We start from the raw sequence: 13,166 nt of genomic DNA on the forward strand, positions 1-13,166 counted from the left end.
CGCCATCTGCCAATCGACTAACAACAGGGTTCCTACTTACTGCTAGGTAAACAGAGGTATATGAAGTAAGGAAACTTGCCATACATTTTGCCCTGTTGGGAATTGAACCCAGGTCTCTCGCTTGTGAGGTGATTGTTCTAACCCCTGAGCTACAGGACTTTACTTATTTGTAACTTAATGTGGCAACCAATTAGTGCGCAGCTTTTGTGTTTGGCCAGCCGTGCTCTGATACATGTAGAACCCATCACCATACTTAATTGTATCCAAACCAAACTGAAAGTTCCACACATCCCACCTATACCTGGAAATTCCTGAGATATTTGTTGGAATGGAATGTGCACTCTCTCTGGAATGCATTTTGCTTACTTAATTCTGGAGAGTATTAGGCGCAGGTTGGCAAGAACCAAGGTTTAGGAACCCAGAGTGCACGTTGAGGTACCTGCTGGAGTCTAACCAGCTAAAACCACTTAGCTTGCCATTGAAAGCACTGTTCAGATAGGACATCCCTACCCATTTGGGCTTTGTTTTGCAAGGTTAAGGGGAGCTGAGTGGAAAGACGCCCTGCCTCGAATGACAGCTTTGCGCTTCCAAGTTCTGCCGATGAGCCAGGCTGGCTGTGGTGTCATCAGCAGTGCCCTGGAATAGTGCAGACCTGTCTGGTTCAGGAACTGGACTACCGAGTCCGCCACTGAGGGTTGGCTCAATTCTGACATTTTGTTGCCAAACATGTCACCTTGGAGCCAGGTCAGCTCCAAGGAGACCCCACTTACCTCCTCCCCCGCCCCTCAAGGAAGGTAGCCCATAGGTGGTTATTTGACATTAGGTACAAGGTGACAGGAACTCCCTGTAAATCAAAATGTATGAGATCATTGCCACCATCTTTCCTGTCCACAGCTCAGACACACATTTTGTAAGCTTTGCTCGATTCGATGAATCATTGTCTTTCAAAATGTTTCATCAGCATTTTCCTCGCAGGGATAGTGAGCGACGTAATTGATGCTCTGGGACTTTCCAAATCATTTATCGTGAAGGGATAATAATCTTGCTGGATTCAGTGTTATGGCTGGTTTCTATTTTATGAAAGAAAGATACTAAAGACACCAAAAAAATTGTTTGAAATTATGGATTGATGATTGACTGTGGGGAGGAGCACAGTCCTGGGATGACAAACAAAATATAATGAGAAATTATGAAAAATGTTGCCTCTACCTGCAAAATCTTGACAGCAGCTTTAATATTTCCCTGCTGTAATCCTGGCAAATGACAGTGTCATTGAAGAGGTAAATGTTTAGAGTGTGTATATGTGTGTACACATAAGCATACATAAGCATCCATAGTAAAATGGTTAATGTTTGTGAACATGTGTGTCAGACTGGTGCAGTACTTGCACTTTCGTCTCTGAGTCAGGAGGTTATGGGTTCAACCTTCAGATGAAACATTAAACTGGCGTCCCGCCTGTTTGTTCAGGTGGATGTTAAAGATCTCATGGCCATATTTGAAAAGATAAGGGAGTTTCTCTTGGTATGCTGGCCAACAATCCCCCAAATAAAATTGATCACTCACTCCAAGGCTGTTTGTGGGGCATTGCTGTGTGCAAAACTGGCTGCCACATTTCACCCACAAAATGCAGTGTATCCTCTAAAGTGCTTTGAGATGTTTTGATGATGTGACAAGGCACTCTATCAAATGCAAGGATTATTTATTTATTATTAAGGAAGGTTAGTTGGCTAGGGAACTGTTTATAGTAGGGAATGCTTTATTTCACCAGTGGCTGGTGCACATTATTAATAGGGGCTGGATTAGGTGAAAGTGCACTCTGGACTGGACAAGCGAGGTCCTATTTCCGATATCCAAATTCGATGAACTAATCTGACCTTCAGTTTTCAAATATTTGAAAGAGAACTTGAGAGATTCTCAAAATGATTAATTATGAATCCCAAAGCAGACAAAGTTTTTGCAACATGTGAATTATCAGTTATAATAAAATAATCCTTGATTTGATGTAGCGCCTTTTCACATCTTCAAGACATCTCAAAGCCCTTCACAAAATATATAAAAATAATAATCATTTGCATTTGACATAGAGCCTTTCCACATTTTCGAGATGTCTCAAAAAGCTTCACAGAATATACTGTAAAGTGAATTGACTATATTTTGTGGGTGAACGTGGCAGCCAATTGCGCACAGCAATGCCCCACAAACAGTTGTGGATTCAGTGACCAAATTCTTATTTTATTTATTTATTTGAAGAGATTATTATCCCGGATAAGCAATCTGCCAATTGACTAACAATCAGGTTCCTAGTTACCTCTAGGTGAACAGAGGTGTGTGGAGTAAGGAAACTTGCCCAACGTTTCGCCCTGCCCGTGAATCGAACCCATGTCCTCTCGTTTCCGAGGCGAGTACTCAATTGAATGCTGGAATCAAGGCTGCCCTCTGTGGATGCTTCAGTTGTCCTGTTCCTGAACCAGGCGGGTCCACAGTACTTTAGGACATTGGTGATAACAGATCAGCAATGCCTGGCTCATCCACAGAATTAGAGGGATTCTTCATGCTGTTAACCCTGCAAGCCAAAGTCCTTATCGGTAAGGTGCTCCTGTTTGGATCAGCAACGGGAAACTTGCCAGACACTGCCTTCAATGGCCAGCTATGTGGTTTTAGGTGGTTAAACTTCTGTAGTACCCCAACACACATTCTGGTGTCCCAAAGCCTTGGTTCTTGCCAACCTGTGCCTGATACTCTCCAGAATTATGTAAGCAGGTGCATTCCTCCAGGGAGAGTGTGTGAATTTTATTCCAGACACAGGGAAATTTCCATGTATAAATGGCAACAACAAAAACCACAAACTTGCATTTATATAATGACTTTCATGTGGGGTAGCATCTCGGATTATATGGCATGCATATATGGAAATTCTCAGTTTGGTTTGTAAACTCTTAAGTACAGCAATGAATTTCTGCATGTGTCAGATGCTCAACTAACCAAAATAAAATCCTCTCTCGGAGCTTTCCGTTCCTCTTCTGATTCCACGCTACAACCAAAAATGTTAACCTATCTTTCTCTATCAGATACTTATTTGCAGTGTTGTGCATTTTGTGTTTTGCTCCAGTCTTCAGCCTGTGAAGTGGGATGACTTTGACAGAGGAGGCAGCTCATCATTTCTATTGTCTAAGATAGATGAAAGGGTAACAGCTCATGAATGCCTATTTAACTCTTGGATCATGTTCAGCAAATGTGCAAACAGCAGTTCCCAAAATTCTCAGCATTTCCAGTTAATAGTCACTAAATACATTTTATGAAATAATCCTGTATTATGGCTAAGTGCTAAAATTGTTTGTCATCACCTTCCAGTAAAACAGCAAATATCAGCTTTTTTGATGTAAGCTACAGGTTAGAACAAACCAATTCAGTATTTAAGGTGGAAATAAATGTAAATAGATGCAAGAGAGATGGAGACTGAAAATTCTGTGGTTCAACTCAGGTCCATTGTATTTATTTCTCCTATCAACGTTGATTCTAAGTAAACATTTTTACATTTTTTTTACAAAGCATATGAAGAATAGGATGACGTGACTCCGACATTAACTTCACACTTAAAAGCTACAGACTGGGAAAAATAGTTTGATATTATTGTAGTGTATTTTTTTAGGAAGCTGATAAATAATTAAGGTAAATGTTTGGTGTTTGTACGTTAAAGCATATAATATTACAATATTTGAAAAGAAAATGGTGTTTTTCCTGGTATCCATGCCAACAGCCCCCCCAGATAAAATTGGTAATTCACTTCATGGGTGTTTGTGGGACATTGCTGTGGGGCAAATAGCTGTCACGTTTGCTGACAGAATACACAGTCACTGCACTTTACAGTATATTCTGTGACATTTTTTGAGACATCCTCAAGATGTGAAAGACGCTATATCAAATATTAGGATTATTATAGGATTATTATTATTACCCCATTAAATGGTATAATTATATAGTGTGAATATAACCAATATGCTTTTGAATCCAGTGTAGAGGTTGAATCCATGGTGAACAATGGTCTTATAATTGTGATATGGTTAGTCAATCAACGTATACAGCCAAATTTACAGTGAGTTGAAAAGTGTCCAACGTAGTCCTAATGTAGACAATTCACTCCACATACCAATGTATTTCTGAAGCCACCGTGAGCAGCCCACAATAAAATTGACATATCTCTAGACATCTTTTTTCAGCCCTGAAAATGACTAACATTCACTAATGATCAAGTGCTTCTCAATATTTCACTATCTGTAGCAAAGCTAATGCTTCACCATAAAATAATAAATAATAATAATAATCCTTGAATTTGATATAGCATTTTTCACGCCTTCTAGCCGTCTCAAAGCGTTTCACAGAATATGCTGTAAAATGAATTGACTGTACGTTTGTGGCTGAAATGCAGCAGCCAATAGCGTACAGCAGTGTCCCACAAACAGTCGTGGATTGAAATGACTAATATTATTATTGTTTTTTTTTGAGGGATTATTATCAGGCGTGTGGAGTAAGGAAACTTGCCCAAGGTTTCACCCTGCCAGTAATCGAACCCAGGTCTCTTGCTTGTGAGAGACCTGGCTTCGATTCCCAGGTGTAGGAAATAGAAGTGTTCCTGAGTGTACGAAATAGAAGATGCTGCAAACGTCAACTGAGTTCCTACGTTGTTATACCCAGTGATGACCAAAGTGATGACCTGCCTTGCTCTTTCAGTTGCTGATTGATCTGCTATGTATATCTTGCAATTTCTATTTTTATTGAGATTTCCAGCCTTCACAGTTTTTTTAAAAAAATCTCACTAATACTTTGCTGCTTTCTGTGAAGGTCTATCCCTCTTATGATGTTGCAATAGTTTTAAATTATAGTGCTGTGTCACTGTTCCAGCTGAGTGTAGGAAAGACCAGATAATCATAGAAATTTACAGCACAGTAGGAGGTTATTCAGCCCACTGAGACTGCACTGGCTCTCAGAGCAAGCTTACTGGGGGTTAAGTGGTTAAGGTGTATCATTCCTATTGTTATTGTGTAGGTGAGCATTGAGGGAATAGGAAAAGAAGAATAAGGAGAACAAGCCTCTCTATAGGTTGAAAGATCATACAATCCAGAGTTTAAAACATCACAGATAGTACTGAGCAGTTTTAGCTGTGAGATACAACAGTCAAGAAGTACAAGTGGTTTCTATAGTTTTAGGATTGGAAGAGATGAATCTATGAGGCTAATACACCACATTTACAAAATGATGTACTGTCTTAAACAATGACAGCTCTGAATCAAGGATAACATTTAATTGTTGTGCCCAGAAACGATTAATATTGACATAAAAGGGACGATTTTGAATAAATTGTAGCTGTAGTTAGACAGACAGTTTAACTAAGACACTTCATTACACTCACAGATTTTTATGGTGACAATTTTTCTTCATAAGTGAAAAGAACAAGTCAGTATGCATGGCTAGTTCCATAATAAACTTTGATGAATTTTATGAAGTACATTCAAATGTCTTGCATCCTGTTTAAATCCCAATATGACATGCATTCCAGATATGCATATAGAAGGAGCTGGGAGAACAGGCATGAAGACCGATATTTTGTGCTTTGCTAGTAATAGCTCTGAACTGCCTAAAGCATTAGGAGCACCTCTTAAAAGTCAGGTATTGTGTTGAGTTAGAAATTCTCATACGCTAAGCAGGCCGAAAGAGAAAAAAATCAAAGGCTTTTTGAATTGGGCCCCGAATATCCAAGGTTAATTTTTTCAGAAAGCTGCAGCAGTTAGATAAGACCATCCCCTGCAAATTAGTTTTGCCTGCCTGGATTACCACTAAATTTATGCAGTTGCCTTATCCTTTCAGAAGCAGCTCTGAAGTACTGTAATTAACTGGCACACATAAAATGTGCAATTTTTCTGCTTGGTGGCAGCAATCCCTCATCTTCATCTATTCATTTCTGACCCTGTTGAATAGTTTATTTCAGGAGCTTTAACCCCTACAGTCTTTGGAAACATTTTTGCACAACTTCAAAACAACAATACACAGAAGCATTAGTCTTATAGATGCAAAGCGTGACTTATTTTACATGTGATTTTATTCTGCTTCCTTTAACTTCAACTAAGAACATGTAAAATTTAAAGATAGAGAGTGTTTCTCCTGATTAGTTTCTACATATAGTACAATTTACATTTATATAGTGCTTTTTATACCGGGGTCTCACTGGAGCTGAACTGGTTCCAAGGTGACATACCTGGCAATGGAACGTCAGAATTGAGCCAGCCCTCTGTGGCAGTCTCTGTAGTCCGGTTCCAGAGACAGACGGGTCCGCAGTACTCCAAGGCACTGCTGATGACAGCACAGCCAGCCTGGCTCATCAGTAGGACATGGAAGGGCAGACCAGTCACCGGGGTCACGGAGTCATCCCACTCAACTCCTGTTAACCCTGCAAGTCAAAGCCCTAATGGGTAGGGTGGTCCTAGCTGGACAAGCAGGGGGAAAGCTTGCCAGACAGCAATATCAATGGCAATCTATGCGGTTTTAGCTGGTTAGACTCCAGCAGTACCCTAATGCACACTATGGATTCCTCAAGCCTTGGCTGTTGCCATCCTGTGGCAAATATTTTCCAGAATTAGGTAAGCTGGATGAGTCCCTCCAGGAAGAGAGTGGCATTCCATTCCAACAATCTATCCCTGGGATTTCCATGTGTAGGTGGGATGATTGGAAATCTCAGCTTGGTTTGGATCCTCTTAAGCAGGATGATGGGTTTCCGCATGTGGCAGACACCCAGTTGACCAAAAAAAGACACATCGGGAGGACATCTCAAGATCCTTGACACTGCTGACTGGGCACCCTAGCTTTGGGTGGTGGGAAGGGGAACTATGACCAAGAGCACAGTCAAAAATGTACTCTTTGAGATGGGCCTTGAATAATAATAATAATCTTTGAATTTGATATAGCATTTTATCATGTCATTGAGGCAACTCAATCGGATCTTTGACATTCACCAGAACATGCAGATGGGATCTAGCTGGACAAGCAGTGGTTTCCTGTAGCTCAGTGGTTAGAGCACTCGCTTTGCAAGTGAGAGACCTGAGTTCAATTCCAGGCAGGGGGCGAAACGTTGGGCAAGTTTCCTTACTCCACACGCCTAATACTAATCCCTCCAAAAAACCCAAAACAATAATAAATTGGTCATTTTCAATCTACGACTGTTTGTGGGACACTGCTGTGCGCAATTGGCTGCCGCGTTCGCCCACAAATATACAGTCAATTCACTTTACCGTGTGTTCTGTGAAGCGCTTTGGGACGTCCTCCCGACGTGAAAAGCGCTATATCAAATGCAAGGATTATTATTATTATTATTTAATGTCTCATTTGAAGGATGACACGTCTGACAATGCAGCACCCCCCCAACACAGCATTGGAGCATCAGCTTAGACAAAGTGATTCCAAATCCCATCATGGGGTTTGAACCAGAATGAGGGGAGGGAGAATTAGGAGCAAGTCGAAGGGACTCCAGGATGGAGTTCCAGATAACAGTAATAAAATGGCTAAAAGGCTAACTGAGGACGGTTAAAAGACTTAGGGTGCATAGGGCAAGGGACGTGAAGTAGGCTGGTGTTTCTTAAGTGAAGGGAGCAGCCAGATCGATAAATTTGAAAGAGGTTGCAGAGGTAGGGTGGGCAAGATCGTTGAGGTATTTGAAGGTGATAACGAAGGTCTTGAATTCAATCCAATGTGTGATGGGAAGCCAGTGGAGCCAAGCAAGATGGAACTATTTGGCTCGAGGAGCCTGATGTGAGAGAGAACATCGGTTGTCGAGTTCTGGATATTCTGTAGTCTGTGTAAGAAAGCCTGTGGGGAGTCAAGTGACCAGGATATTGGTGCAGTCAAGTCAAGATGTGCTAAAAGCATGGATGAGAATCTTGCTAACGTGATGGAAAAGATACTGTAGTAGCAGAGTCGGGCAATGTTACATATGTGAACAAACTGTAACACTTACAAATCGAGATTTCTTGTCAATTTTTATGTATTTTTCTGAGAACTTCAGGCACCAAGGTTGAAAGATCAGAAGAGAAACAAAAGATCAAAAGATTGGTTTGGTTGAAGAAAGCCCTTTGGCCCTTTTGATACATCCTTCCAGAACACCCACCTGATCATCATCAGCTGTTTATTTTTTTAAATGGGTTTTGTGTCCTGACCTCAATCACCCTTCCTGGCAACCTATTTCCATCATTAACTACCCTCTGGGTAAAGAAAAACTTCCTGGTGCCTGTCCTGAAATTGCTTTTTACAACTCTAAACGTATGTTCTCTTGTTCTACTGTCTTGGAGCATCCAAAAGTATTGTTCTTGATTTATTTTTTCAATCCCATTTAAAAACCTGTATAAGGTTCAATCAGAGGCATTTTCCTTTCACGACTGAAGCAGTGTAAGTCTAGAAGAAGTGATAAAGTGGGACCAAGCTTTTGATTTAAAAGCTTGTGTATTTTATGAGGAAGAAAAGGCTGAGGGAATTGATGAATTCCATAGTCTTGAAGTCCTTGGAAACAATGAGTTTGAGTTGGAGCCAGTACAATGATCCTTGATTTTAACACAATTTTGATGAAAGGAGGAGGAACAATATGTAGTGGAGGACTAAAAGAGAATTTTGGAAGAATTACTTCACACAGAGGGAAGTGAGATTGTGGAACTCGCTGTCTGAAGTGGTTGTTGAATCAGTTGGTTATAGATGCATTCAAGAGGATGCTTGACCTTCATAAGAGTGAGAAGGGAATAGAAGCGTATGGGAGGGAGTAATGGAATGGGTCGAAACTCATGTGGAGTATAAACACCAGCACGTAATGGCAGTGCAAGCTTTTTACATTTGGGGGGAGGGGCGGAATTCAGTATGCCCTTCCTTCATACTTTGAGTGAACAACTTTGAGCTTTTCTGATATCAAGAAATGGAAGAAAAATGTTGCTGTGAGCTGGTCCCTTTAAATAGGCTTCATCTCCAAGCCCCGAGGGGGAGAAGGATTATCGTCAGGGACAACTAATAGGGAAGCATAACATTCCCAATAGTAGGGCAGCCTGGAGGCGGGACTGTCTCTGTCTTGATTGAAGAAAACAAGTGGCACCTCTTGATGAGTCAGTGCTACAACAACAATCAATCACATTTGTATAGTCCTTTCACATCAGGAGAATGTCCAGTCAAGGATCCGGACACAGCTGGTGGTTGGGATCAGGAGGGGTGGAGGGTGGGGATGGTAGGGTAGAAGGGTGACTGAAGTCACGGTTGAAGAGGAGGGTCTTGAGACAGGTCTTAAAGGAGGCAATAGAGGGGGTGAAGCAGAGGAACTGTGGGATGCAGTTCCAGAGGCTGATAGTGGTCTATAGGTAACTAAAATATCAGCAACTCAGAGTCGGGGAGTGGGGGGGGGGAGTTGTAAATACACTTCTGCCCCCCCCCTTTTCCCAACGTTTCCACTGAGGGGGCAAGGCTGCCCCCCACCACTGCCAGTGTTGGGTTGAGTGGTGCGTTTTCGTGTTGTATATTCTTTGTAAACCGTTGTACGTGACAACGTATTTCAAGCCTCCCTGACGTTTACTCTCTGTTTAGATGTCTCAACCAGAACGCCACTCATTAAAATAAGAAACGTCTACACTTATTCCTATACTGGAACTTCCTGTGTCCAGTTCACAGTTGATCCTACTTCGGACAAAAGGAAATTAAATGCATGGATTATTCTATTATTATAAATTTTGAACAATGGACCAACCACCACTGTCTTGAACATCATTCCTCATCTCCAGAAGGAGCCATATTGTGTGTCGATTAAACAGAATCCCATTTCCAATTATTCCTTCTCATGATACATGATTTATCCAGTATGTCGCTAAACACAGGAGCGATCATCATCAAATCTGATAATCATTTTTTTTTCCCTTCCCATTCGTTTATGCTGAGCCTTCATTTTATAAGATGTGCCAACAAATCAGTTATTATTTTATGACTCCATTTAAAATTTCCTTTCCTATGAAGTATTGGGACCCAAAACAGAATAAAACTTCTTCATCAATCATCTCTAGGGCCTCAATAGTATTTCTGTTCAGATCATAGTCTTGAACTAAAGTATATGAGAAAAATTGAAAACAGAAAGGCAGAACATAACTAAAACCTGGAGTGAGTGCGATTTTCCTTCATGACTGGTGTGACGAGACTAATTTAATAAATGAGTGGAACTAACAACCAACAATTTCAAACTATTTACTAGAGGGTTGCACTATGTTTTTTTGGTGCAGGAACATTTGATGTATTAAAAACCATAACACTAACATGTTTTCTCCTGTGTTACTATCATGGAGTCAAAACTGCGGGATGTAATATGCGATTTCACGCCAATTATCACATCAGTCAAAAATAAGACAGAATAGTCAATAGTTAGCACTGACCCTGGGTTAACCTCCTCCCCACTGCACTGTGATAAATATTGTTTTGCTCTTGTTATAATTTGACCATAGGAAATGGGAAGTATAATACAAATTTGAAAGAATTTGAAAATAAAAGGGAGTTTCTCCAGGTGTCCTGGCCAACAATCCCTCAAATAAAAAAATGTTTGTTCAGTTCATCGCTGTTTGTGGGACTTTCTGCACACAAATTCACCTACAAAATACACACTCACTACACTTTACAGTAGTTAAAATGTCTTCCTGACGTAAAAGGAGCTATGTGAAATGAAACGATTATTAATTATATTCTTACTTTTTCTTGTAAAATATATTTTCACAACAGTACCCCTCTCGGCATTGATGTTCTGATATGACAAGGTGCTATAACAGTTATATTCTTTATTCTCTATTTCTAAATGGGTGCAAGCATTATGAGCACAGATTTTAGGGAATGAAAGAGAATTCTGCAATATTATTTTAATCGAGTTGTAAAATTAGAATGTGAAGTCAAACACAATAAGTTATTTTAATGTTGCATAAATATTGCATGGTTCATGGGAACCAATTAAATCATCTAGCTAATTTCATGAGCAATGGCGATCCCAGCACTGATGAAGACAGGGTAACCACTGTTCCCACTGTGCGTTGTGATTCTAAAGCATGAATAGAAATAATTTAGTTTAAAATAAATTAATTTCAAATCTATTCATTTTTATTGTCTTAATAGGAATTATCTGGATGTAGAGCATCCCACTATTAAGCCTGCTGGGTATTTTGGTCCCAGCATTATTACTTCTCTGAGTGAATCACAGTAAAGTAGGAAAGCAGAACGAGAAAGGACCATTACTATCTGCCTGTCTGTTCTCATTTTCTATTGCCATATCTCCATCACCATACCTGTCAAACTCACGCATCCCTGTATCCCAAGTACTATCCAAAAAAACAAAACAATAATAAAAAAATTGGTCATTTTCAATCCATGACTGTTTGTGGGACATTGCTGTGTGCAATTGGCTGTCGCGTTCGCCCACAAATATACAATCAATTCACTTTACAGTATATTCTGTGAAACGCTTTGGGACGTCTAGAAGACGTGAAAAGCGCTATATCAAATGCAAGGATTATTATTATTATTATTTATTATTATCCAAATGCTATTCACTTTTGTTTTGAAATTTCCTGCACTATCTGCTTTCTTACATGTGTTAACTATCTTCTAGATAAGTAGTTAAATCTGGACTATTCATCCTCTCTCTTGCAATGTGAGACCATGGTCCTGTTTTGGATTGATTGACAATATTGAATAAGGTATTCGAATCTAGTGTGTCCATATTTTTAGAGTATTTCAATCCACAATCTTCTGACTCAGAGGCAAGAGTGCTACCACTGTGCTAAGCTGACACACTAACATAATCAAACAAATCTGAGGTAAGGTGTTATCACAGGGAAATATTGGCTAATATGCTCTGATAGCCAGCAATTCCAATGGCAATTTCAAACTATTTTCAGGTCCAAGTATCCGACTGAAAATGGGAGGTGGGGAATGGGGAGGGGTGGAGAAGGGTTAAACCTGCAGCCAGGCCTTAATTATTTACTATCTCAACCACATATACAAATGTTCCTCATATACAAATCCATTATTACAAATGTTGCTTTAAATAGGCAATTATATCAAACCGTGTTTTTTTGCTTCCAAGCCAGAAATACTTTAGAAGAGCAGTTAATTTGCAGTATGAAACATAGTGGCAAAAAAGCAAGTCTACCCCCAATTTGATTATATTACAAGCATTATTGGGTAGTTTCAAAGGCACACATCTTCATAGGAAAGCTTGTTTCCATTGTAATCTGTCTATAATGTATTGCACTGCAGATCAGACCAAATCTGTTTCTATAAACCCATCTACTCAAAGTTTCAAAAGGCAAATCCACCTTTGACTAATTCAACCCCATGGTGTAATCTATTCTGCAATCAAAGTTGAATCATGGTTTTGCAAGACAAAATCAGGATCTTTTTGGTCTTCATTTTGCTTGTCAATAATTCAGTATGATTTCTCATAGTCAAAGATGAAGAAAGTAAAAATAAATGGGCATAGAGTGAGAAGAAGGAACAGGATTATTTTTGGATATATAACAGCCTGACAAACCAAACTTGCCTGAGGAAACAAAACAAAACATAATCACTTCTGAACCTGTAATCCATTATCTTTTTATCAGGGGCAAAATATATTAATCCTATAATGTTTTGGGATTTGTAAAATAAATTATCACATTAAGCTGGAGATCTAAGAGCACATGAGAGTGTTCTTTTCCATCTTGGTTATTTCTGTGCTTAAGGCAATTGCTTAATGTCATAAGTCTGTATTTTACAAATGTCAAAAAAGAATTTATTGCAGTTTGAGGCATCGAAAAAAAGGATAGTTGTTAACAGTTTGAGTTAGCAGATGAAATTGAGGCTGTCAATCACAAATGCTTACAATTGACATGTATGGAAATGACAGGCTTTTATATCCACAGTCAAATCTATAATGTTAAATCCTCAAATGAAATACAACTTAATGCCCTTTGAGATTTAGCTAGACTTTGATGTCCAACAATGATTTAAAAGATTGATGCATGACTTGAAGATATTTTATTTGATAGAAATGCTGAAATTGACAACTACAGTATTTTGCTAATGAAATGCTCACATTTTTTAGTGTGAGTATCAAGATCCTTTTATCGTAATTGTAGATATAA

The sequence above is a fragment of the Callorhinchus milii genome, unplaced genomic scaffold (assembly GCF_018977255.1).
Source record: "Callorhinchus milii isolate IMCB2004 unplaced genomic scaffold, IMCB_Cmil_1.0 Scaffold2, whole genome shotgun sequence".
NCBI classification, from domain to species: Eukaryota; Metazoa; Chordata; class Chondrichthyes; order Chimaeriformes; family Callorhinchidae; genus Callorhinchus; species Callorhinchus milii.